General features: G+C 44.8%; 1 protein-coding gene across 6 annotated transcripts in view; it reads left to right on the top strand.

Annotated features, from left to right (window-relative positions):
• Positions 1–22,019: 22,019 nt before the first annotated feature.
• The window catches only part of LOC129249802 (calcium/calmodulin-dependent protein kinase type II alpha chain), a 446,460-nt gene continuing 442,184 nt past the window's right edge, over positions 22,020–26,295 (top strand). For 3 of the 6 annotated variants that reach the window (XM_054889451.1, XM_054889450.1, XM_054889452.1), the window contains exon 1: positions 22,021–22,187. The gene's annotated coding sequence lies outside the window, so the exon portion shown is untranslated. The other 3 variants (XM_054889448.1, XM_054889449.1, XM_054889447.1) reach the window with 2 other exon arrangements.

Below are 26,295 nucleotides of genomic sequence, written 5' to 3'. Positions count from 1 at the left end.
AAAGCCTCCTTAAGGATTTATCCGATGTTAGCGCACAGACGTCGTCCGCATATGCTTGGACGTGAAAGCCGAGTTCCTGCATCTCCACTAATAGAGAGTCTACGACGAAGCACCACAGCAGCGGAGAAAGAACACCCCCTTGGGGACATCCTTGCTTGGCAATGACTCTGATTTGCTCGTCATTGCTCCCACCAGCTCGTCAGCTTCCAGCCCATCTTCAATCTTGCTAACAAGATCGTGTAAGGCTAATTCACATGATTTTCCACTCTGGTAAGCGTGTTGATTTCTACTAAGTGGACTTCGAATATGTTTCTCCACCACTCGTTCCAGACTTTTCAACATGAACGATGTCCAACTGATTGGTCTAAAACTTTTTGCTAGGGAATAGTCATCTTTTCCTGGTTTCGGAATAAATACTACTCTTACGCGTCGCCATTGGGATGGTATATAACCAAATGCAAGACAGGCTGTGAAGATCCTTTTCAGGGCCTCAATCAGCCTGTCTCCTCCTTTTTTAAGCATTGCTGGATATATTCCGTCAGGTCCAGGAGACTTAAAGTTCTCAAAGGAAGATAAGGAAAACCTTATCGATTCCCTTGTCACTATCCGACTAGCAATATACCACATGTACCTAGAGGTTCCACCGTTGCCACCGTTATTGTTCATGCGACTCTCAACTTCAGAGAGAGTTCTCGCTTAGTTTTCGAGATATTGAATAAAAATACAGTGGATTGCGTAGCCTGAATTGGACTGATGAGGGTTATTTTTTTGAAGCGCGGCCGAAGGCCGCCCACACGAAAAGAAGTTCTACGCAAACATACTGTGGATTGCGTATCCGGAGTTGGACTGATGAGGGTTATTTTTTTAAGCGCGGGATATCGAAAAATTTTACTACTATATTTTGTCTTCTCTCGCCGAATTCTATCGAAACTGAAGAAAAAATTATTATTATTATTTTTCTTTTTTTTTTATTTAATACCTCGAAAACTAAGCGAGATATGAAAAAAGTGTACTCCTTCATTTCGTTTTCTTTTGTCGAGTTCTATAAGAATCCGCCATTAAATTGCGGCGCCACGTAAACAGCAGTATTGCCATTATATGTTTTATTTTAAAATAAATAGCGCCGCAGCTGAAAATCCCCTCATTATTCTAATAGAAGAGTGTGTGTCGAATTTATGCTTCTATGTTTTCATTCGCATTCACATTGTTTTCTTTGCTTCTGGCAGCACTCCATTTGAGCCATGCTTTTTTTCATTCCCATGGCAGCCGGTTCTACGTTACCGGAATGACTCGGGTTTTTCCCGTTCAAGGGCTGCCGCCCCAGTATACTAGCCGTGTCTAGTGTACCGTATTTTACCCCCAATCTTTCGTCACAGGAGCAACTCATTGCAGCCAGTTTGCTCCAAATACTTCTCTTCCGGGCTGGCGTCGAACCCAACCCCGGACCTGACGTATTCTACTGCTGCATTTGCCACAAACGGCTCCACCCGAACTCCACCTCGGTTAGGTGTAACCAGTGCAACGGGTGGTGCCATCTTAAGACCTGCTCAGGCCTTAAGACACACAGGGAGTGGTCCACATTGTATGTGGCCACGTGTTGCTCCCGTTCACAGGCGGCCCCTGCCTCTACGGCTACACTGCCCTCAGTGCCGGCACATCACACTGCCGCCACTAACAACACCTCAACGGTAAGGAGCCCCCAAGAGCAACACAACTCCCTCACTAACCCACAACCCTCCTGCTCCTACCCCAGTGCGGGGACAAACCAGCAGCTCTTGGTCCTCCGCACAGTCTGCTCCGTGTGTCAGACCGTAGTTCCTCGGAACTTGACAACTGTCCAATGCAATTCCTGCAGTAGCTGGTGCCATTTTCGGAGGTGCTCCGGCCTGCACACCACCCGCGAGTGGACACGCGTCTACGTTGCCCCCTGCTAAAGAGCTCTGCACCCGCAACCGCCCCCAGTGGCGCGGCCATCTGACAAAATCAAGCCATTACCCATTTTGCGGAACGCACAGCAGGACCAACGCAGACAACATCACGCATCCCTCACCCCCCGAATTACGACGACACTCCTACGAAGCTTCAAACGTTTGCAACTTAACTGCAACGGACTCACGAGCAAGATTGACGAGATAGTCGACTTCATGAGTCGGTTCGGAATTAAGATAGCTGCGGTCCAGGAGACAAAACTGCACGCTAGCTCCCCCCTGATTACCAGGGACGGCTACAATGTGCACCGAAAGGACCGCGAGCGAGACAACGGTGGTGGCCTAGCGTTCATAGTACACCATTCAGTGCATTATCGTCTCATTGATGAAGGCATCGACCGCAGGGACAGCACCTTAGAACGTCAAGGTATAGCTGTCCGGTCAGGCGATGCCGAGCTCGAAATATTCAATATTTACATACCCCCTGTCACCTGCTGCCCGGCAGGATATCTCCCTGATATTGGTGCGCTCATCAGGGGAGAAAACCGATTGGTAGTAGGTGACTTTAACGCGGATCACGATCTTTGGCATTCAAGCCTGCCAAATTATAGTAGGGGACAGCTATTGGCCGAGCAGATAGACGATTCGACGTTCAGCACTGCAAACAACGACGCCCCCACTAGGGTAGTCGGCAATTGCAGCAGCTCGCCTGACATAACAATTGCTAGCGCTGGTCTGATAAATAGCATAACCTGGCGACCTATGCTATCGCTTGCATCAGACCACTTGCCATTATCATCTAGATCGAGAGACCTGCCGACTTTGTTTCCGCGGATCACCGGTCATACATCAACTTTAACAAATCTGATTGGACCAGATTCGCGAAATTTACTGAGGACATCTTCGCAGCCCTACCCACTCCCACCGATGTGCGCGCAGGCGAACGCGCATTCCGCAAGGCGATCACAGCCGCCGCGGCTCGCTTCAGGAATTACGTCCCAATTTCCCAGCCGAAGCAGACGTTATGGCAAACGAGCGTGACCGTCTACGCCAGGCCGATCCCGGGGATCCTCGGATAAAGGATCTCAATTCGGAGATCCGGCAACTGGTCACCCAACATCAGCGGACTAAATGGGTAGAGCATCTGAAGTCCTGTAACTTCACCTCTGATGTGAGCAAGCTCTGGTCCACCGTAAGGTCCCTGTCGAACCCGACGAAGCACAACGACAAGGTGGATATCACCTTCAACGGTCGTACTTCGTCGGACCCGAAGAGATGCGCGAGCTGTTTTAGCCGGCAATTTATACTGCATCCTCCGGTCGACAGCTCCAAACGTTGTGCCACCAGACGGTTGCACAAACTGCCATACAACAGTGCACCGCTTGCTTTCACCAGCGACGAGGTTCAGGGGGCCATCAAACACATGAAACCATCAAAAGCCATTGGCCCCGACGGACTAAACATGCTGATGTTGAAAAAGCTGGGTCCATTGGGAGTAGAATACCTCACTAAGGTCTTCAACCTGTCCATGGCCACTCTCATCATTCCTGATAAGTGGAAATTAGGGAGAGTGGTCCCACTACAGAAGCCTGGGAAACCCGCCAACCAAGGGGAGTCTTATCGTCCGATAGCTCTCCTTTCCCCAGTAGTGAAGACGCTTAAAGCCCTTCTAATCCCACTCCTCACAGGGTAAACCGAGGACTAAACCAAAACCGCACCTGCGAGAGGACTGTCCTAGTAGCGTTGGACCTACAAAAGGCTTTCGATACAGTCAGACACGCCACGCTACTAGATGACATTTTACAGTCGACACTCCCGCCAGGGCTGAAGAGGTGGCCCGCGAACTACCTGAGTGGTCGTCACTCGTCGGTGATATTTCGAGACCAAACCTCCAAACAGAGAAAAATAAAGCAGGGAGTACCGCAGGGTGGTGTCCTTTCACGCTTGCTTTCTAATGTCTATATTTCGAAACTCCCCAAGCCACCAGAGAGAGTCTCACTGGTCTCATACGCCGACGACTGCCCGATAATGGCGTCGGGCAATGACATTGATAGCCTATGCTCTAAAGTAAAAGACTACCTCGCACGCCTTTCTCGCTTCTTCACTGCGAGAAACTTAAAACTTTCTGCCACTAAATCCACGGCCACCCGTTTTACCACCTGGACAAAGGAGGTCAAGCTGCCACTTCAGGTGCATGTCGATGATACCCCAATACCGACGGTTAATAACCCCAGAATTTTGGGAGTTACCTCCGACAGCTTGCTCCCCTTCTCAGCGCACACAACCGCTATTGCAGCACTTGGGGCAAAGACAAAGAAGTGTTGCTGTCGACTTTCAAAGCAATAGGCCGGCCGGTTCTCAACTATGCCGCGCCTGTCTGGTCGCCTGGAACCAGTGATACGCAGTGGACGAAGCTCCAGACCTGCCTAAACACTGCCATTAGGACCGCAACTGGATGTCTCCTGATGTCCAAAATTCAATACTTACACGACGAGGCTAACATGCTCCCTGTTAAGGAGCACAACAAAATGCTGGGCAAGCAGTTTCTGCTAGGATGTCACCGTAGGCCTCACCCATGCAAACACCTGCTCGAGCCTGAGCCACCTCCCAGGCACATCAGTAGACATTTCCTCAACTACGTGGACGAGATCCTGGACAAAACAGACAGACCACTCCAGGATCAGACAGTGTACAGACAGGCCATAAACGACATTCATCGGGAGACCCTTACCACCTGCTTAAGCTCCCGACGTCAGAATGCCGTTATCGGAGTCCAACGAGGGCCAGACGAAGAGCTCCAACTTCCCCGAGAGTCCCGGTAACCTTGGCACAATTACGTTCTGGATATTGTAGCAGGTTAAACTCTCACTTATCCAGAATAGACCATGACATACTAAACATATGTCCGGCATGTGAAGGCACCCCGCACGACACTAACCACCTTTTCCCATGCCCATTAAACCCACTCATCTAACACCCCTCTCCCTCTGGAACCAACCCGTCGAAACAGCCAGTTTCCTGGGCCTACCGTTGGATGAGCTAGACGAAGACGACCGGTAATTACACTACACTGACAGGGCGAAGATACTGCTACAACAACAACAACAGCCATGTTTTTTAATTATTGGTAATTTGGCTGGCATATCTGGAATTTGAAACTTAAAAATACAAGTTAAATTGTTAATTTTTGGTATATATAAGTAAAAAGTGTTAAAAAATTTGTGTGTATGTTACACAGTTGTAATAATGATTAAAATAAATGTGATAAGTGCACTTATATTAAAATTTGCTGAAGGTAAAAGACAAATTTTACAAACAAATAACTTGAAAACTATTGTGAACTGAATAGTGTTGGTGCTAGCTTTATCAAAATAAGCACCAAATCAACATCTCCTGTGAGTTTCATTGGAACATTAGTAATATTTCTCCCAAAACAACCGAACAGTCCATCGGAATAATACCTAGCCGTGGAACCATTTGCAAATAGAGTAAAAACACCATTTTCGCAAGGAAAATGTGAATTTATTTCGACCCTAAAACCCAATTTTCCCCAATATATATGTGTAAGAAAAAATACTTAACGAAGCAAATAATCAAATCATAAAAAATGCAGATGAAAGGGAAAAGTATACAATAACATTTTGTTGAAAATCCGTTTTGTTGTTGTTGTGATTGTTGTTGTAGCAGTATACTAGCTCATATAACGGTAGGCCCAGGAAACTTGCTGTTTCGACAATTGGGGCCAGAGGAAGTGGAGTGTTAGACTAGTGGGTGTAGAGGCGCATGTGAAAAGGTGGTTAGTGTCGATGTTGTTGTTGTTGTTGTAGCAGTACCTTTGCCCTGTCAGTGTAGTGTAATCACTGGTCGTCTTCGTCTAGTTCATCTAACGGTAGGCCCAGGAAATTTGCTGTTTCGACGGCTTGGGTCCAGAGCGAGCGAGACGTGTTAGATGAGTGGGTTTGATGGGGCATGTGAAAAGGTGGTTAGTGTCGTGCGGGGTGCCTTCACATGCCGGACATATGTTTAGTATGTCATGGTCTATTCTGGATAAGTGAGAGTTTAATCTGCTACAATATCCAGAACGTAATTGTGCCAAGGTTACGCGGGACTCTCGGGGAAGTTGGAGCTCTTCGTCTGGCCCTCGTTGGACTCCGATAATGGCATTCTGAAGTCGGGAGCTTAAGGAGGTGGTAAGGGTCTCCCGATGAATGTCGTTTATGGCCTGTCTGTACGCTGTCCGATCCTGGAGTGGTCTGTCTGTTGTGTCTAGGATCTCGTCCACGTAATTTAGGAAGTGCCTCCTGATGTGCCTGGGAGGTGGGTTAGGCTCGAGCAGGTGTCTGCATGGGTGAGGCCTACGGTGACACCCTAGCAGAAACTGCTTGCTGAGCAGTTTGTTATGCTCCTTCACTGGTAGCATATGAACCTCATCATGCAGGTGTTGTATGGCGGACATCAAAAGACATCCTGTCGCGGTCCTTATTGCAGTATTTTGGCAGGTCTGGAGCTTCGTCCACTGCGTATCACTAGCTCCAGTGGTGGTTAGTGTCGTGCGGGGTGCTTCACATGCCCGACATATGCTTAGTATGTCGGGGGAAATTCTGGATAAGTAGGAGTTTCACCTGCTACAATATCCAGAACGTATATTAATTGTGGCAGTGTTACGCAGCTCTCACGGGGAAGCTGGAGCTCTTCGTCTGCTATAGGTGGAGGTTGGATTCCGATTACGGCATTCTATGGTCGGGAGCTTAAGAAGGTGGTGACGGTCTCCCGATGAATGTCGTTTAATGTCTGTCTAAACGCTGTCTGGTCAAATAGATATTTGTTCGTTTTGTAGGATCTCGTAGAGGGGATCTCGTTATTGAGAAGGTGACTCCTGACGTGCCTGGGAGGTGGTTCTGAATCAAGCTGGTGTGTGCGAGGGTAAAATCTACGGTAGCACCCAAGCAGAAACTGAGAAGGAGAGCAAACTGTCGAAGGTTACACACACAATTTTGGGATTGTTAACAGTCGGAATTTTTGTGTCGTCGACATTTGCCTTGAGTTGTAGTTTGGCCTTCTTCATCCAGGCGGTAGATAGGATCGCCGTGGATTTTGTGGGGAAAAGTTGGAGATTCCTCGCAGTGAAAAAGCGAGAAAGGTGGGTGAGGTAGTTGTTCACTTTGGAGTACAGGCCATCGATGTCATTGCCCGACGCCATTATCGTGCAGTCGTCAGCGTATGTGACCAAGGAGAATCCCTCTGGTGGCTGTGGGAGTTTCGAAATGTAGAAGTTGACCAGCAAGGGTGAAAGGACTCCACCCTTTGGAACACCTTGCGTAATCTTCCTCTGTTTAGATGTATGGTCACGAAAAATCACTGATGAGTGTCCCAATGGTCCCAGGTGTTTCAACATCATCGCGTTCAGTCCATCAGGGCCAATGGCTTTTGATGATTTTAAATTGTTGATGGCCCCCTGAACCTTATCACTGGAGGAAGTAAGTGGCGCACTGTCGTTCGTCAGTTTGTGCAGCCGTCTGGTGGCACAACGCTTAGTTCTGTCGGTCGGAGGATGCGGTGTAAAAAGTCGGCTGAGCTTACTCACACCAGTGGAGAAATAGCAGGTCTTCAGGTGCTCAACCCATTTGGTCCGCTTATGTTGGTCTACCAGTTTCCGGATCTCCAAATTGAGATCCCTTATGCGGGGATCCCCGAGATCGACCTGGTGTAGGTGGTCACGCTCCTTTGCTAAACTGGCTGCTTCGACTGGGAAATTAGGTCGAATGTCCTTGAGCCTTCCAACGGGGATGAAGCGATCCGCAGCAGCTGTAAGCACCTTGCGAAATGCGCGTTCGCTTGCGCGCACATCAGTAGGGATGGGAAGAGCGGCGAAGGTGTCTTCGGTAAATTCCGCGAAGCCGGCCCAATTAGTGGTGATTCGCGCAAACGAAGTCGTCAGGTCTCTTAATCGAGACGATAATGGGCAAGTGGTCTGATGCAAGCGATAGCATAGGTTGCAGGTTATGCTACTTATCAGACCAGCGTTAGCAATTGTTATGTCAAGCGAGCTGCTGCAATTGCCCACTACCCTGAATGTCGAATCGCCTATCTGCTCTGGCAGTAGCGGTCCCCTACGATCGTTTGGCAGGCTTGAATGCCAAATATCGTGATGGGCATTGAAGTCACCTACGATCAATCGGTTTTTACCTCTGAGGAGCGCTCCTATGTCAGGGTGATATCCTGCCGAGCAGCAGGTGACAGGGGGTATTTAGGTATTATACAGCTTCTAGGTAAGGCTGTTGTAACACGGGGGGTGAGAGACGCGTGCGGTTGCCTACGTTGGACTTGCTGTGCATTCCACTGTAGTTGTTGCGGCATGATGGTGGTGGGCGTCGGCGCCATCGGGGAGGTTGCGAGTGCAGAGATTTGGAGCAGGGAGTAACGTAGTCCGTTGTCCACTCACAGGTGGTGCCTAGGTCGGAAAGTGACACCAGGCATTGCATTTGACTGATACCAGGTTGCTAGGTATTCTTGTCTGACACAAGGAGCAGACTGTGCGGCGGACCAAGAGCTGCTGGATTGGAGCTGTAGGGAAGAGGATCGGTTGTGTTGGTGAAGTTGTGTTGCTCCGATAGGCTCCTTTCCGTGGAGGAATGGGTAGTGGTGGGGGTTGGAGGTGCCGGCCTATCAAGGGGGGGTAGTAGCTGTTGAGGCAACAGACGTCTGCTGGCGGGAGCAGCACGTGGCCATATACCTGAACAGGTCTTAAGGTGGCTCCACCCGTTGCACTTGTTGCACCTAACCGAGGTGGAGCCGTTTATGGCATACACAGCAGTAGAATACTTCTGGCCCAGGGTTGGATTCGATACCAGCCCTAAGGAGAAGTATTTGGAACAAGATTGCTGCGAGGACTTGCTCCTGTGACGTAAGGGGAGGGGTGATAGACTGTTCACTAGAGAGGTCTAGTTTACTGGAGCGGCGGCACTTGGTCGGGAAAACCCCGAGTCATTCCAGTAACGTAGAACCGGCTGCCATGGGAATGGAGCGTGGAGCACGACGCCCGTGCACAGTGTTGAATATCGAATCGTCTATCTGCTCTGCCAAGTGATGTCCCCTACGATCGTTTGGCAGTCTTGAATGCATAATTTCCTATTTGGTTCTTTCACAAACCACTTAGCTACTCTGCAGAAGCCCAACTCAGACCAACGCCTTCTATGGGTGTAATGTAATGTGCCAAACTATAGTGAAGTTCCCGAGGGCACTTTGAAGGCAAATACTTACGAAATTATTATTTCCCGAATAATTTGGAGTTTTAAAGATTGTTCCTTAACACCCCCCTAACATCTCTACCAAGTTTCATTAATAAAGACATTATAGTTTGCCAAAAATTGCCCAATGTACATTATTGCGAATCCCAATCGAAATAAGTTAGAATAGGCGTGTGAGTGTATATTTAGTGAATTTAAGTGAAGTGTAGACAAATATATACATATGTATATCATAATGTGCCAAGCTATAGTGAAGTTCCCGGGGTCACTTTGAAGGCAAATAATTACCAAACTATTATTTGCCGAATAATTGCGTGTTAAAAGATTGTTTCTGAACCACTCCCTAACATCTCCACCAAGTTTCATTAATTAAGACTTTATAGTTTGCCTAAAATTGCCCATGTTACATTATAGCGAATCGCAACCCCTATAGATATATATTTATATATATATATATGTAGATATTAATATTTATAAAATATTAATATTTGATACATTATATGTTTTATTTCGAAATAAATAGCGCCGCAGATGAAAATCCCCTCATTATTCTACTAGAAAAGTGTGTGTCGAAATTATGCTCCTATGTTTTCATTCGCATTCACATTGTTTTCTTTGCTTCCATTTGCTGGCCATTTTAGCGATGCTGTTAGTTATTGTTAATTTGGCTGGCATATCTGGAATTTGAAACTTAAAAATACAAGTTAAATTGTTAATTTTTGGTATATATAAGTAAAAAGTGTTAAAAAACTTGTGTGTATGTTACACAGTTGTAATAATGATTAAAATAAATGTGATAAGTGCACTTATATCAAAATTTGCTGAAGGTAAAAGACAAAGTTTATAAACAAAGAACTTGAAAACTATTGTGAACTGAATAGTGTTGGTGCTAGCTTTATCAAAATAAGCACCAAATCAACATCTTCTGTGAGTTTCATTGGAACATTAGTAATATTTCTCCCAAAACAACCGAACGGTCCATTGGAAGGATACCTACCCGTGGAACCATTTGGAAATAGAGTAAAAACACCATTTTCGCAAGGAAAATGTGAATTTATTTCGACCCTAAAACCCAATTTTTCCAAGTATATATATGTATAAGAAAAAATACTTAACGAAGCAAATAATCAAATCATAAAAAATGCAGATGAAAGGAAAAAGTATACAATAATATTTTGTTGAAAATCCGTTTTGTTGTTGTTGTTATTGTTGTTGTAGCAGTATACTTATCTCTGTCTGTGTTATGTTTGAAACCGGTCGTCTAGCTCATATAACGGTAGGCCCAGGAGGTGGAGTGTTAGATTAGTGGGTTTAGAGGCGCAAGTGAAAAGGTGGTTAGTGTTGTTGTTGTTGTAGCAGTACCTTTGCCCTGTCAGTGTAGTGTTATTACCGGTCGTCTTCGTCCAGTTCATCTAACGGTAGGCCCAGGAAATTTGCTGTTTCGACAGGTTGGGTCCAGAGCGAGAGAGGTGTTAGATGAGTGTGTTTGATGGGGCATGTGAAAAGGTGGTTAGTGTCGTGCGGGGTGCCTTCACATGCCGGACATATGTTTAGTATGTCATGGTCTATTCTGGATAAGTGAGAGTTTAATCTGCTACAATATCCAGAACGTAATTGTGCCAAGGTTACGCGGGACTCTCGGGGAAGTTGGAGCTCTTCGTCTGGCCCTCGTTGGACTCCGATAACTGCATTCTGAGGTCGGGAGCTTAAGAAGGTGGTAAGGGTCTCCCGATGAATGTCGTTTATGGCCTGTCTGTACACTGTCCGATCCTGGAGTGATCTGTCTGTTGTGTCTAGGATCTCGTCCACGTAATTTAGGAAGTGCCTCCTGATGTGCCTGGGAGGTGGGTTAGGCTCGAGCAGGTGTCTGCATGGGTGAGGCCTACGGTGACACCCTAGCAGAAACTGCTTGCTGAGCAGTTTGTTATGCTCCTTCACTGGTAGCATATGAACCTCATCATGCAGGTGTTGTATGGCGGACATCAAAAGACATCCTGTCGCGGTCCTTATTGCAGTATTTTGGCAGGTCTGGAGCTTCGTCCACTGTGTATCACTAACTACATTGGTGGTTAATGTCGTGCGGGGTGCTTCACATGCCCGACATATGCTTAGTATGTCGGGGGAAATTCTGGATAAGTAGGAGTTTCACCTGCTACAATATCCAGAACGTAATTGTGGCAGTGTTACGCGGGTCTCACGGGGAAGCTGGAGCTCTTCGTCTGCTATAGGTGGAGGTTGGATTCCGATTACGGCATTCTATGGTCGGGAGCTTAAGAAGGTGGTGACGGTCTCCCGATGAATGTCGTTTAATGTCTGTCTAAACGCTGTCTGGTCAAATAGATATTTGCTCGTTTTGTAGGATCTCGTAGAGGGGATCCCGTTATTGAGAAGATGACTTCTGACGTGCCTGGGAGGTGGTTCTGAATCAAGCTGGTGTGTGCGAGGGTAAAATCTACGGTAGCACCCAAGCAGAAACTGAGAAGGAGAGCAAACTGTCGAAGGTTACACACACAATTTTGGGATTGTTAACAGTCGGAATTTTTGTGTCGTCGACATTTGCCGTCCTTAATCCAGGCGGTAGATAGGATCGCCGTGGACTTTGTGGGGAAAAGTTGGAGATTCCTCGCAGTGAAAAAGCGAGAAAGGTCGGTGAGGTAGTTGTTCACTTTGGAGTACAGGCCATCGATGTCATTGCCCGACGCCATTATCGTGCAGTCGTCAGCGTATGTGACCAACGAGACTCCCTCTGGTGGCTGTGGGAGTTTCGAGATGTAGAAGTTGAGCAGCAAGGGTGAAAGGACTCCACCCTTTGGAACACCTTGCGTAATCTTCCTCTGTTTAGATGTATGGTCACGAAAAATCACTGACGAGTGACGACCGCTCAGGTAGTTAGCTGACCACCTCTTCAGCCCTGGCGGGAGTGTCGACTGATAAATGTCATCTAGTAGCATGGAATGGCTAACTGTCGTTCGTCAGTTTGTGCAATCGTCTGGTGGCACGACGCTTGGTTCTGTCGGTCGGAGGATGCGGTGTAAAAAGTCGGCTAAAATAGCTCGCGCATCTCTTCGGGTCCGACGAAGTGTAACCATTAAAGGTGATGCCCACCTTGTCGTTGTGCTTCGTCAGCTTAGACAGGAACCTTACCGTGAACCAGAGCTTACTCACACCAGTGGAGAAGTTGCGGGTCTTCAGGTGCTCAACCCATTTGGTCCGCTTATGTTGGTCTACCAGTTTCCGGATCTCCAAATTGAGGTCCCTTATGCGTGGATCCCCGGGATCGATCTGGCGTAGGTGGTCACGCTCCTTTGCTAAACTGGCTGCTTCGGCTGGGAAATTAGGTCGAATATCCTTGAGCCTTCCAACGGGGATGAAGCGATCCGCAGCAGCTGTAAGCACCTTGCGAAATGCGCGTTGGCTTGCGCGCACATCAGTAGGGATGGGAAGAGCGGCGAAGGTGTCTTCGGTAAATTCCGCGAAATCGGCCCAATTAGCTTTGTTAAAGTTAATATAGGATCGGTGATTCGCGGAAACGAAGTCGGCAGGTCTCTTCATCGAGACCATAATGGGCAAGTGGTCTGATGCAAGCGATAGCATAGGTTGCAGGTTATGCTACTTATCAGACCAGCGTTAGCAATTGTTATGTCAAGCGAGCTGCTGCAATTGCCCGCCACCCTAGTGGGGGCGTCGTCGTTCACAGTGCTGAATGTCGAATGGTCTATCTGCTCTTTCAGTAGCGGTCCCCTACGATCGTTTGGCAGGCGTGAATGCCAAACATCGTGATGCGCATTGAAGTCACCTACGATCAATCCGTTTTTACCTCTGAGGAGCGCACCTATGTCAGGGTGATATCCTGGCGAGCAGCAGGTGACAGGGAGTATTTAGGTATTATAAATTTCGAGCTCGGCAACGCCTGACCGGATAGTATACCTTGACATTCTAAGGTGCTGTCCCTGCGATCGATGCCTTCATCGATGAGACGATACTACACTATATGGTGGACTATGAACGCTAGGCCACCACCATTGCCTCGCTCGCGATCATGTCTCTGCACGTTATATCCATCACTGGTGATCAAGGAGGACCTAGCGTGCAACTTGGTTTCTTGGACCGCAGCTATTGGGATACTGTGTCGGCTCATAAAGTCAACTATCAGGTCGACCTTACTCGTGAGTCCGTTGCAGTCGTATTGTAGAAGCTTAAAGCTTCTAGATAAGGCTGTTGTAACACGGGAGGGTGAGAGACGCGTGCGATTGCCTACGTTGGACCTGCTGTGCATTCCACTGTAGTTGTTGCGGCATGATGGTGGTGGGCGGCCGCGCCATCGGGGCGGTTGCGAGTGCAGAGATTTGGAGCAGGGAGCAACGTAGTCCGTTGTCCACTCACAGGTGGTGCCTAGGTCGGAAAGTGACACCAGCCATTGCATTTGACTGATACCAGGTTGCGAGGTATTCTTGTCTGACACAAGGAGCAGACTGTGCGGCGGACCAAGAGCTGCTGGATTGGAGCTGTAGGGAAGAGGATCGGTTGTGTTGGTGAAGTTGTGTTGCTCCGATAGGCTCCTTTCCGTGGAGGAATGGGTAGTGGTGGGGGTTGGAGGTGCCGGCCTATCAAGGGGGGGTAATAGCTGTTAAGGCAACAGACGTCTGCTGGCGAGAGCAGCACGTGGCCATATACCTGAACAGGTCTTAAGGTGGCTCCACCCGTTGCACTTGTTGCACCTAACCGAGGTGGAGTTCGGGTGGAACCGTTTATGGCATACACATCAGTAGAATACTTCTGGCCCAGGGTTGGATTCGATACCAGCCCTGAGGAAAAGTATTTGGAGCAAGATTGCTGCGAAGACTTGCTCCTGTGACGTAAGGGGAGGGGTGATAGACTGTTCACTAGAGAGGTCTAGTTTACTGGGGCGGCGGCACTTGGTCGGTAAAAACCCGAGTCATTCCAGTAACGTAGAACCGGCTGCCATGGGAATGGAGCGTGGAGCACGACGCCCGTGCACAGTGCTGAATATCGAATCATCTATCTGCTCTGCCAAGTGATGTCCCCTACGATCGTTTGGCAGTCTTGAATGCATAATTTCCTTTTTGGTTCTTTCACAAACCACTTAGCTACTCTGCAGAAGCCCAACTCAGACCAACGCCTTCTATGGGTAGACCTTATGAAGTCGTCAATCCATAATTGAGCCGTTTCAGAATTGGCCCCTAGGAAGGGTTCAGGGCCAAGTAGTGTGTTTGCAGACCTTTCATTAGCGAGTTTATCAGCCAACTCGTTTCCTGTAATACCGCTGTGTTCAGATACCCATATAAGACAAACTTTGTTGTGTTTTGTAACACTCTTCAGTTTTGTCTTACATTCATCGACCAATTTCCAAGAGCAGTGCGGGTTAGCTAGGACTCTCAGTGCAGCTTGACCGTCACTACAAATTTCAATACTACTACCCGCAGCTTTTTTTCAATTAGCCAGTATGCTACATTTAAGATGGCATAGACTTCCGTTAACAATGTTCAGAATACAGATGGTTAGTATTGTAGCGTAGGAGTACTTAGTGTCTTCGTCTAAGTACCATACAGATTAACTACTATCGCTAGATTTAGATCCGTGAGTGTAGAAAGTGGGGTAAAATCCCGTTAATAGGTTATCTGGACTTAACAATTGATCTCTCTCTAGGATCATATCGTCGTACTTCCGAAGTCAACATAAAGCACCCAATTGTCCGCTGGCATCGATAACAGTGTGCACCGCTCCGACAACTGGTAGCTAATCTAACAGTGGCCAGTGTTTTTTTTCGTTTTCCCAGACTCCTTTTGACTTGAATCTGAACGCCGCCTTCATTGGTTATTTATTTATTTATTATTAAAGTCAAGCATACAACCATGGGTTATTTTTACAGCTATTGACCTTGAGAATAGTTTGCATAAAAGAATTAATTGTAAAATCCAAATTTAAATATAAATTTCAACTAGTGGTAAAGAAGTTGAAGTTGGAGAAGGTATTAAAAAAAGGAAAGTAAGTTAAAAATAGTAGTACTAGGAGTAGGGATTAATTGGAATAGATTTAAATAATGTGGAACCATTTGAGTACACTCAGCAATTTTCGGCAAGGTAGCGAAGCAATTTATTTTTGAAGCAACGAGCTTTCTTTAATACGTTTGATTTGGTAAGGTAAGGTATTCTAAAGACGGACAGAGAACACAAAGTATTGACATTCAGTCACCAAACAACTGAATTTCATCGGGACTAAGTTTGACGAACGGCAGGACTTTGAGGTATCTGGGTTCCTGAGTGTTTATGATCTTCTGGAGTAAAACTAAACATTTAAACCTAAGCAAGTCGTAAAAAGATACGGAAGCAATTTTATTCGCAAAAACAGAAATATGGTCACAACATTTTTTACAGTAAACGTGTCTTGCAATGTTGTTATACAAAACATTAAGTTTACTACGGCACACACTATCGCAAGGAGTATCTAACTCACAACCATACAGTTACGATGGTAACAAATACGTTTTAGCTAGTAGCAGTCGAATATTTACTGGTGTAAAATGTTGAGTAGTCCATAAATTTCGAAGCATACCATAAACTTTGCCTATGGCAATAAAGATGTTGTTACTCCATGTCAAAGTTCTATTAAATGTAACCCCTAAATTTTTAACAATGTCCACATATTTAATCAGAGCGTCATTTAGTTTGACTTCTGTATAGCCATCGAGTTTGATATATTTTTTGTATATAACGATACATTGAGACTTGTGGGGCTCAAGTCAGAACTCAAATTACGGATGCAAATATCAATACAGCTAATGGCAAAACTACCATGTAATGGAACGTCATCGGCATATACATGGACATCACTATATTCAATCACACTGAACAAATCATTAATGTACAAGACGAATAAAAGAGGGCCACGGATAGAGCTTTGAGGTACACCTCTGGTTACAGGTAGGAAGTTGTATATGGTATTATCACCACATACTGCTTGTAATCGGTCACTAAGATATATTTCCATAAGAGTTAAAACCGACGTTGAAAAGCTAAGTAAGTTTTTAAGCTTCAAAAAGTTTATGGTCTACGGAGTCAAATGCTTTGGAATGGTCAAGTATAGATAGCCAAGTCACATGCTTTTTGTCAATGTTGGGCCTTATGTCATCATACACTTTTAGGAGTACTGTGATGCAGCTCCTACTACATCTCAGCCCCGACTGCAATGTGTTCACCAAGGTGTTGTTATTCAGAAACGTGCTTTTCTGGCGATGCATAATACGCTCAAGAACTTTAGATAAGAACGGCAATATTGCAATCGGGCGGTAGTCTCCATTCGGTTTCTTAATTGGTATGATTTTGGTTCTCTTCCAAGAGTTGAGAAAGATTGACGTGGTTAAGATGGTATTCAGAGCATAAATAAGATATGTTAAGATCTTTGGTAACAAGAATGTTAGAAATTTTGGATGAATACCATCCAGACCGGCCGCATTCGACTGACACTAAGTATGGACTGTACTACCTCACAATCATCGACACATTCAAAACAGAAACTGGACACCATAACGTTAAGATTAGAATTGTAATTATCATAACATATATCACTAACAGAGCCGAGTAAGCACACAAATTTATCATTTAGTACATTTACATTAACATCACATAAATCGAATATAGATTGAATATTGTTCCCAATCCCGATCGCACGAATTTTGTTCCACGTCTGCTTCGAACTCACTGCAGTACTAAACTGTTGCCCATAGTTCTTGTTGTTGTTGTTGTTGCAGCATAAACATTCCCCATATTTACATACGGGGATTGCTACTGGAGTGACAGTCCTTGGCCGGATATAAATCCGGGTCGTTTCGGTAACGTAGAACCGACTATCATGGAAACGGTGTTTCTCATAGTATTTTAGTTTACTTAATCTATTCGATTTGTTAACATCTCGTCTGCAAGCCTTAAAGGTGTTATAGGTTTCCGAAGTCCGTTTGTAAGTCAGGTGTTTAATATGGTCGCTGAACCATGGCCGGTTTTTATCATTTACAGGTTTGTGTACAAGTGGTACGAAATTTTGGTGTTTCACCGAGATTCGAACCGACGTTCTTTCTGTGAATTGCGAATGGTAGTCACGCACCAAGACATTCGGCTACGGCGGCCGCAAATAGTTCGAATATAAGTATAAAAATAATTAAAAACACGAGTGTATATTTAGTGAATTTTAGTGAAGTGTAAAAAAATATGTAATGTAATGTGCCAAACTATAGTGAAGTTCCCGAGGGCACTTTGAAGGCAAATAATTACGAAATTATTATTTCCCGAATAATTTGGAGTTTTAAAGATTGTTCCTTAACACCCCCTTAACATCTCTACCAAGTTTCATTAATAAAGACATTATAGTTTGCCAAAAATTGCCCAATGTACATTATTGCGAATCCCAGCCAAAATAAGTAAGAACAGGCGTGTGAGTGTATATTTAGTGAATTTAAGTGAAGTGTAGACAAATATATACGTACATATGTATATCATATTGTGCCAAGCTATAGTGAATTTCCCGAGCTATAGTGAAGTTACCAAACTATTATTTGCCGAATAATTGCGTGGGGAAAACTTAAGTATAATGTATATCGCTTTGAAAAAAACGGTAAAAAGGGGGTGATAGAGGGGTGTATCACCATCTTAAAACTGAAAACAGAACCTGCCGGAGGCTTATAATTTTTAAGTTATTTAATCTTAAAGTTCTCTAATTTAGCGAAAAGTTGGTGTTGCCATACATCTGAAATCAAAGCGAAGTTCGCTCGCAGGGATGATATTTTTGAAAATAAAAACATACAACTCATTTAAACTTAAAAACAATGATACTAATAAAGTCATTAAAAGTCAAAATTACGGTTTATAACTGTATTTTATTGCTTCGATAAGTTTAATAAATGGGTCTTCGTGATTTTTATTTACAGATTTTCTCCACAAATATCCCACTATAACATCTGTAAAACAAACAGGGTGGTTATAGTTTTCTTTATTAAAATATCTTTTGACAACGCGCCATTGGGACTCAATTCTTTGCGTGTGAGTACCATCCTCCGCCACAAAGGGGTTGTCGGGGTCGCTGTCGTTTACTTTTTTGTGCTCATACCCATAATTAGCCAAGCAGTCATAGGCTCTCCAGAAGTCCGTATGTATAATAGAGCCTTCTTTGACGTGCTTTCTAATTAAAGGTAGGAGCACATCCGCGGAACGTATGTTGTCTGGACACACTTCTAGGCGGGGATCTTCACTACCGTCCTCAATAATGTCAAGAACCCAGTGGCCTTCCACTCTTCTTCCTAAATTTAAACATACTGGTTAAAAAAGTACATACAGTAGGTTCTGTTTTTATGCGGCTTTTTTTTATGCGGTTTTGAAATAGTGCGGTTTTTTTTTAATTACAAAATGCATGTCGACCTATCGGGAATTGTACATATAAACAAGATTCTAAACCAGCTAAGCAAAAACTCATCACAGATTCATGCGGTCTGTGGAACGTATCTATAGTTATAATATGGGACTAGTGCCCTTTTTTATGCGATTTTATTACATTATTTCAGATTTATGCGGTTTTAGCATTTGAAACGTATCTATAGTTTTACTATAGAACTAGTAGCTTTTTTTATGCTGTTTTTTTTTTATGCTGTTTCTTGCGGAACGTATCTACCGCATAAAAACAGAACCTACTGTACTTTATTTCAAATATAACTTATTACCTTTATTATACTTCCGCTTGCCAAATTTACTTTCGTCAATTTGTACGACTTTTCCAGGACCCCCAATCCTACCCACCGACTCCTGCCTGTCAATCTGGTATAAACCTACCGCCTCACGGCAGTAGTTATACCAGTCGCAAATGGTGGCTGTCGAAAGACAGGATCCCTCCAAATAGTTTTCGAAGCGTACATTTTCTTGCGACCACCGGTGCGCATATGCATACATAAGGTAAAAGATATTTTGCATTGCTCGAACCACGTTCCAGTAGCTCTGGACACTACTGACATCCTCTTGCACTGTCCCTTACTGCACCTAAAGGTACCCAAAGAATCGTTTCCTCTAGCTTGTAGTTTCATTTGGGTCCTGTGGGTGCGACAGAGCCTGGAACGCAACACAAGGCCGTTTTCCTCCGCAAATGCCACACACTTTTCCGTTGTGTTCAGGTTTTGCATTACTTTCGAAAAGTTCCACATAGATTTTATTTCCAACGGCGTCAGACTATGTGGCAAAGAAGTATTGCCTGGCGTTGGAATCGCTTTGCTCGTTGTAAGAAGTTCACAATCTGTAAATAAATTTATTACTATGAGATATATTTATAAATAAAATTATAAACTTATCGCATTCAGGTGGATTCATTCTTAAAATTTTCAATAATATCTTTTAAAGACCGTATTTTAACTTTTCACTTGTTATCAAACTTGCACTCTTGAATATATCAGTAACAATATACTACATTGGAAAATAACAGTTAAACAAACGGTTTACATACGCAGGTTCCTTTGCATTTTACAGGAGCGTCGACTAGGAGGGTTATTGTAAATTTGTACAATTTTTGCGTAGAACTCCTTCCGCGTGGGAGGCCTTCGGCCGCGCTTCAAAAAAATAACCCTCATCAGTCCAACTCCGGCTACGCAATCCACAGTACTTTTGCGTAGAACTCCTTTTTGCGTGGGCGGCCTTCGGCCGCGCTTCAAAAAAATAACCCTCATCAGTCCACCTCCGCCTACGCAATCCACAGTATTTTTGCGCAGAACTTCTTTCCGTGTTAAAACCATTGAACCCAAAATTAAAACATCATATGCGTGTATGTAGTAAGGAGGCACAATAACCCTCATCCCCAACATTAACACTAAACTTAAATACTTAATTTTTGTTCATATTTTTGTTTCATTTGCAGGCATCCGGCAACACCATACTGTTGTCATTCCAATCTTCTTCTTATACCCGATTTAGACACGGAGACATCTGGAAGGGAGACACTGGAAATTCTCTTTTCATGTCTCATTCGCGGCCACACGGGCAAAATTGTTTTCGGCAACATTTTGACATTTAATGCTTTAGCATCGTCTGGTTCGGATGTATTCTCGCACGCGCTTACATGTAAAACGGAAAAAGTTCGTCAACAATTTCTTAAATATATGAATGAAAAATGCAAACCGGTTAAATACAATAATAAATAAATTGTTGTTTTTTTATTTAAATATATTTATAAACTGTTGTACTTTAATAAAAAAAATTAAATTAAAAATAATAAATAATTAGCTTAAAATTAACTTGAGTATCTAGAAATGCGGGGAAAATTAGAATTCAACATAAACATGCCCCATAATATATTTTAAATTATACCTACTTTACTAGCAAAAATAATCGTGCCTTTCCCAAGCAGTGTTCGGATGTTTGTCATCTTTGTTATCTTCCGTTTGCTTGAAAACCAACACATAACTCAGAACCTTCTCCCACAAAAGAAGAAAACAAATGATGCAACTGTCAAAAATTGCTTTAAGATTCGAAATACGAATAAGAAGAGCAAAGCGTGTCGCCAGTACAGGAGACAAATTCCCTTCTCTCTTCCGCGGCCGTCCTTCACCACAGAACAAAATGTTTCCCTTCCAGATGTCTCCTCGTGTAAATGGGCACTTATTCGCGTTTAAAATTGGAAAGTGCCCATTTACACGAGGAGACATCTGGAAGGGAAACATTTTGTTCTGTGGTGAAGGACGGCCGCGGAAGAGAGAAGGGAATTTGTCTCCTGTACTGGCGACACGCTTTGCTCTTCTTATTCGTATTTCCAATCTTAAAGCAATTTTTGACAGTTGCATCATTTGTTTTCTTCTTTTGTGGGAGAAGGTTCTGAGTTATGTGTTGGTTTTCAAGCAAACGGAAGATAACAAAGATGACAAACATCCGAACACTGCTTGGGAAAGGCACGATTATTTTTGCTAGTAAAGTAGGTATAATTTAAAATATATTATGGGGCATTTTTATGTTGAATTCTACTTCTCTCCGCATTTCTAGATACTCAAGTTAATGTTAAGTTAATTATTGATGTATGAAGTATTTTTAATTTAATTTTTTTTATTCAAGTACAATAATTTATAAATATATTTAAATAAAAAAACAACAAATTATTTATTATTTAACCAGTTTGCATTTTTCATTCATATATTTAAGAAATGGTTGACGAACGTTTTCCGCTTTACATATAAGCGCGTGCGAGAATACATCCGAAACAGACGATGCTGAAGCATTAAATGTCAAAATGTTGCCGAAAACAATTTTGCCCGTGTGGCCGCGAATGAGACATAAAAAGAGAATTTCCAGTGTCTCCCTTCCAGATGTCTCCGTGTGTAAATCCGGTGAAAGTGACTGTATGGACAAATGCGTTTGCATTTTACAATATTTTAATAAAAATAATTCGAATATAGGGATAAAAATACGTAAAAACACGCGTGTGAGTGTATATTTCGTGAATTTTAGTGAAATGTTAAAAAATATATAGTGTAATGTGGCAAATTTTAGTGAAGTTTCAAAGGGCATTTTGAGACCTTTTTATTCAATATCTCGAAAACTAAGCGAGATATCAAAAAATTTTACCCGTCCATTTCGTTTTCTTTTGTCGAGTTCTAAAAGAATCCGTCATCAGATTGCGGCGCCACGGAAACAGCAGAATCCCCATTATATGTTTTATTTTGAAATAAATAGCGCCGCAGCTGAAAATCCCCTCATTATTCTAATAGAAAAGTGTGTGTCGAAGTTATGTTCCTATGTTTTTATTCGCATTCACATTGTTTTTTTTGCTTCTGGCAGCACTCCATTTGAGCCATGATTTTTAGTTATTGTTAATTTGGCTGGCATATCTGGAATTTGAAACTTAAAAATGCTAGTTAAATTGTTAATTTATGGTATATATAGATAAAAAGTGTTAAAAAACTTGTGTGTATGTTACACAGTTGTAATAATGATTAAAATAAATGTGATAAGTGCACTTATATCAAAATTTGCTGAAGGTAAAAGACAAATTTTACAAAGAAATAACTTGAAAACTATCGTGAACTGAATAGTGTTGGTGCTAGCTTTATCAATATAAGCACCAAATCAACATCTCCTGTGAGTTTCATTGGAACATTAGTAATATTTCTCCCAAAACAACCGAACGGTCCATCGGAAGGATACCTAGCTGTGGAACCATTTGGAAATAGAGTAAAAACACCATTTTCGCAAGGAAAATGTGAATTTATTTCGACCCTAAAAGCCAATTTTTCCAAGTATAAATATGTATAAGAAAAAATACTTAACGAAGCAAATAATCAAATCATAAAAAATGCACATTTTGTTGAAAATCCGTTTTGTTGTTGTTGTTATTGTTGTTGTAGCAGTATACTTATCATTGGCTGTGTTCTGGTGAAAACCGTTCGTTTAGCTCATGTAACGGTAGGTCCAGGAAACTTGGTGTTTCGACAATTGGGGCCAGAAGAAGTGGAGTGTTAGATTAGTGGGTTTAGAGGCGCATGTGAAAAGGTGGTTAGTGTTGATGTTGTTGTTGTTGTAGCAGTACCTTTGCCCTGTCAGCGTAGTGTAATCACCGGTCGTCTTCGTCTAGTTCATCTAACGGTAGGCCCAGGAAATTTGCTGTTTCGACGGGTTGCGTCCAGAAGGAGGGAGGTGTTAGATGAATGGGTTTGATGGGGCATGTGAAAAGGTGGTTAGTGTCGTGCGGGGTTCCTTCACATGCCGGACATATGTTTAGTATGTCATGGTCTATTCTGAATAAGTAGGAGTTTAACCTGCTACAATATCCAGAACGTAATTGTGCCAAGGTCACGCGGGACTCTCGGGGAAGTTGGAGCTCTTCGTCTGGCCCTCGTTGGACTCCGATAACTGCATTCTGAGGTCGGGAGCTTAAGGAGGTGGTAAGGGTCTCCCGATGAATGTCGTTTATGGCCTGTCTGTACACTGTCCGATCCTGGAGTGGTCTGCCTGTTGTGTCTAGGATCTCGTCCACGTAATTTAGGAAGTGCCTCCTGATGTGACTGGGAGGTGGGTCAGGCTCGAGCAGGTGTCTGCATGGGTGAGGCCTACGGTGACACCCTAGCAGAAACTGCTTGCTGAGCAGTTTGCTATGCTCGTTCACTGGTAGCACATGAGCCTCATCATGCAGGTGTTGTATAGGGGACATCAGAAGACATCCTGTCGCGGTCCTTATTGCAGTATTTTGGCAGGTCTGGAGCTTCGTCCACTGTGTATCACTAGCTCCAATGGTGGTTAGTGTCGTGCGGGGTGCTTCACATGCCCGACATATGCTTAGTATGTCGGGGGAAATTCTGGATAAGTAGGAGTTTCACCTGCTACAATATCCAGAACGTAATTGTGGCAGTGTTACGCGGGTCTCACGGGGAAGCTGGAGCTCTTCGTCTGCTATAGGTGGTGGTTGGATTCCGATTACGGCATTCTATGGTCGGGAGCTTAAGAAGGTGGTGACGGTCTCCCGATGAATGTCGTTTAATGTCTGTCTAAACGCTGTCTGGTCAAATAGATATTTGTTCGTTTTGTCCTGGATCTCGTAGGGGATCTCGTAATTGAGAAGGTGACTCCTGACGGGCCTGGGAGGTGGTTCTGAATCAAGCAGGTGTGTGCGAGGGTAAAACCTACGGTAGCACCCAAGCAGAAACTGAGAAGGAGAGCAAACTGTCGAAGGTTACACACACAATTTTGGGATTGTTAACAGTCGGAATTTTTGTGTCGTCGACATTTGCCGTCCTTTATCCAGGCGGTAGATAGGATCGCCGTGGACTTTGTGGGGAAAAGTTGGAGATTCCTCGCAGTGAAAAAGCGAGAAAGGTCGGTGAGGTAGTTGTTCACTTTGGAGTACAGGCCATCGATGTCATTGCCCGACGCCATTATCGTGCAGTCGTCAGCGTATGTGACCAAGGAGACTCCCTCTGGTGGCTGTGGGAGTTTCGAGATGTAGAAGTTGAGCAGCAAGGGTGAAAGGACTCCACCCTTTGGAACACCTTGCGTAATCTTCCTCTGTTTAGATGTATGGTCACGAAAAATCACTGACGAGTGACGACCGCTCAGGTAGTTAGCTGACCACCTCTTCAGCCCTGGCGGGAGTGTCGACTGATAAATGTCATCTAGTAGCATGGAATGGCTAACTGTCGTTCGTCAGTTTGTGCAATCGTCTGGTGGCACGACGCTTGGTTCTGTCGGTCGGAGGATGCGGTGTAAAAAGTCGGCTAAAATAGCTCGCGCATCTCTTCGGGTCCGACGAAGTGTAACCATTAAAGGTGATGCCCACCTTGTCGTTGTGCTTCGTCAGCTTAGACAGGAACCTTACCGTGAACCAGAGCTTACTCACACCAGTGGAGAAGTTGCGGGTCTTCAGGTGCTCAACCCATTTGGTCCGCTTATGTTGGTCTACCAGTTTCCGGATCTCCAAATTGAGGTCCCTTATGCGTGGATCCCCGGGATCGATCTGGCGTAGGTGGTCACGCTCCTTTGCTAAACTGGCTGCTTCGGCTGGGAAATTAGGTCGAATATCCTTGAGCCTTCCAACGGGGATGAAGCGATCCGCAGCAGCTGTAAGCACCTTGCGAAATGCGCGTTGGCTTGCGCGCACATCAGTAGGGATGGGAAGAGCGGCGAAGGTGTCTTCGGTAAATTCCGCGAAATCGGCCCAATTAGCTTTGTTAAAGTTAATATAGGATCGGTGATTCGCGGAAACGAAGTCGTCAGGTCTCTTCATCGAGACCATAATGGGCAAGTGGTCTGATGCAAGCGATAGCATAGGTTGCAGGTTATGCTACTTATCAGACCAGCGTTAGCAATTGTTATGTCAAGCGAGCTGCTGCAATTGCCCACTACCCTAGTGGGGGCGTCGTCGTTCACAGTGCTGAATGTCGAATGGTCTATCTGCTCTTTCAGTAGCGGTTCCCTACGATCGTTTGGCAGGCGTGAATGCCAAATATCGTGATGCGCATTGAAGTCACCTACGATCAATCCGTTTTTACCTCTGAGGAGCGCACCTATGTCAGGGTGATATCCTGGCGAGCAGTCGTATTGTAGAAGCTTAAAGCTTCTAGATAAGGCTGTTGTAACACGGGAGGGTGAGAGACGCGTGCGGTTGCCTACGTTGGACCTGCTGTGCATTCCACTGTAGTTGTTGCGGCATGATGGTGGTGGGCGGCCGCGCCATCGGGGCGGTTGCGAGTGCAGAGATTTGGAGCAGGGAGCAACGTAGTCCGTTGTCCACTCACAGGTGGTGCCTAGGTCGGAAAGTGACACCAGCCATTGCATTTGACTGATACCAGGTTGCGAGGTATTCTTGTCTGACACACGGAGCAGACTGTGCGGGGTACCAAGAGCTGCTGGTTTGTGCCCGCAGTGGGATGGGAGCTGTAGGGAAGAGGATCGGTTGTGTTGGTGAAGTTGTGTTGCTCCGATAGGCTCCTTTCCGTGGAGGAATGGGTTGTGGGGGCGGTTGGAGGTGCCGGCCTATCAAGGGGGGGTAGTAGCTGTTGAGGCAACAGACGTCTGCTGGCGGGAGCAGCACGTGGCCATATAACTGAACAGGTCTTAAAGTGGCTCCACCCGTTGCACTTGTTGCACCTAACCGAGGTGGAGTTCGGGTGGAACCGTTTATGGCATACACAGCAGTAGAATACTTCTGGCCCAGGGTTGGATTCGATACCAGCCCTGAGAAGAAGTATTTGGAGTAAGTTTGCTGCGAGGACTTGCTCCTGTGACGTAAGGGGAGGGGTGATAGACTGTTCACTAGAGAGGTCTAGTTTACTGGAGCGGCGGCACTTGGTCGGGAAAAACCCGAGTCATTCCAGTAACGTAGAACCGGCTGCCATGGGAATGGAGCGTGGAGCACGACGCCCGTGCACAGTGTTGAATATCGAATCATCTATCTGCTCTGCCAAGTGATGTCCCCTACGATCGTTTGGCAGTCTTGAATGCATAATTTCCTTTTTGGTTCTTTCACAAACCACTTAGCTACTCTGCAGAAGCCCAACTCAGACCAACGCCTTCTATGGGTAGACCTTATGAAGTCGTCAATCCATAATTGAGCCGTTTCAGAATTGGCCCGTAGGAAGGGTTCAGGGCCAAGTA

Source organism: Anastrepha obliqua, chromosome 6 (assembly GCF_027943255.1).
Source record: "Anastrepha obliqua isolate idAnaObli1 chromosome 6, idAnaObli1_1.0, whole genome shotgun sequence".
Taxonomy (NCBI): domain Eukaryota; kingdom Metazoa; phylum Arthropoda; class Insecta; order Diptera; family Tephritidae; genus Anastrepha; species Anastrepha obliqua.
The sequence above is the reverse complement of the archived record's forward strand: the minus strand, read 5'-3'. Positions and strand labels throughout refer to the sequence as shown.